The sequence below is a fragment of the Chinchilla lanigera genome, unplaced genomic scaffold (genome assembly GCF_000276665.1).
Source record: "Chinchilla lanigera isolate Chin_1 unplaced genomic scaffold, ChiLan1.0 scaffold00028, whole genome shotgun sequence".
In the NCBI taxonomy this organism is placed as follows: domain Eukaryota; kingdom Metazoa; phylum Chordata; class Mammalia; order Rodentia; family Chinchillidae; genus Chinchilla; species Chinchilla lanigera.
The window spans coordinates 18,423,951-18,425,282 of record NW_004955429.1 but is presented as its reverse complement, the minus strand read 5'-3'; the positions used below and the strand labels follow the sequence as shown (position 1 = coordinate 18,425,282).

Genomic DNA, 1,332 nt, shown 5'->3' with positions numbered 1-1,332 from the left:
CTTTTCTCTTCACAGCTGATTGCCTCAGGGACTGCTGTCATGGAAAGCTGGTTAACAAAATGGGGGATTATGTTAACAGGCTGAACTCCTGATAGGTCTCTACCAGCCAGAGAGGGTGATTCCATGCTCCAAAAGAAACTGGAAAAAGGAAGGAGAGACAGTTCCCAGAGATCTTCCACAGCAGTGGTCCCCAGTTCCCAGGACACAGACTACGTAGTGGAACTCAAGAGTGAATTAACAGAAGTGAGAATACGCATATTAAATGTTTTCTTTCACACACAAAAAGATACACTGCTCTAGACCAGTGGCCCCAACCTTCTCTGCACTGGGGGACCTGTTTCCCAGAAGACAGTCCTTCCTCGGGATGAGTCACAAGAGCTTGCAGCCTGGATGCTTCCTGTGCAGTTCACAGCAGGGCTCAGCGAGTACGACAAGCCAAGGCTGCCCTGGCCTGACAGGACGCCGAGCCAAGAGCGATTCCAGTGATGGACGTGGCTGTAAACACAGACGAAGCTTCGCTTGCTCTCCAGCCCCTTGCCTCCCCCTGGGCTGCCTGGCTCTTGACAGCCACCACCCAAGGACCAGAGTCTGGCTGGGCTCTAGTCTAGTTTCATGAACTTCATATCCATTTATTTTGTGCTATAGAACAATCTTTAACAAGAGATGATTACACTGAACTGTTTCTTTTTTAACGGAGCTAGGGTTGGAACCCAGGGCCTATCTCTTTCTAGGCAAGTGTTCCACCCACTGAGATTCATCTCCAGTCCTAAATTCCTCCTTTTTTCTTTGGAGACAGGGTCTCACTGTGTATTCCAGGCTGGCCTTGAACTCACTCTGTAGCCCAGGCTGTCCTCGAATTTGCTGCGATCCCCCTGCCTCAGCCTCCTGAGTGCTGGGATTACAGGCGTGTGCCACCACATCCAGCTCTTGCTGCCTGTGTTCCTGTCACACCTGTGAGGTAAATATGGGTCTTGTTTGTTAGTCTGTTTGCACAGTATTGGGGACTGAACCCCAAAGGCACTGATCCACTCCTTTAGCCCTTATTTTGAGAATGTCAGTTGCCCAGGCTAACAACTTGTGAACGTCCTGCCTCAGCCTCTTAAGTAGCTGGAATTACAAGTGTGCACCACCACAACTGGTAGTTTTCACATTTTAAAAGGCTAAGAAAGGGCCAGGGATATGGCTTAGTGGCACAAGCGCCTGCCTGGAAAGTGCAAGGTTCTGAGTTTGATTCCCAGTACCAAAATGGTAATAATAATAAAAAAATAAAATAAAATAAAAGGCTGAAAAATCAGAAGAACAGTGTTTGGGGACATGTCAAAATTACACGAA

General features: G+C 48.1%; 1 protein-coding gene across 2 annotated transcripts in view; it reads right to left on the bottom strand.

Moving 5' to 3' along the window:
* The window catches only part of Tulp3 (tubby like protein 3), a 59,611-nt gene extending 59,240 nt beyond the window's left edge, over positions 1-371 (bottom strand). For both annotated transcript variants that reach the window (XM_013515477.1, XM_013515478.1), the window contains exon 1: positions 316-371. The gene's annotated coding sequence lies outside the window, so the exon portion shown is untranslated. The remainder of the gene's footprint in view (positions 1-315) is intronic.
* Positions 372-1,332: the final 961 nt, after the last annotated feature.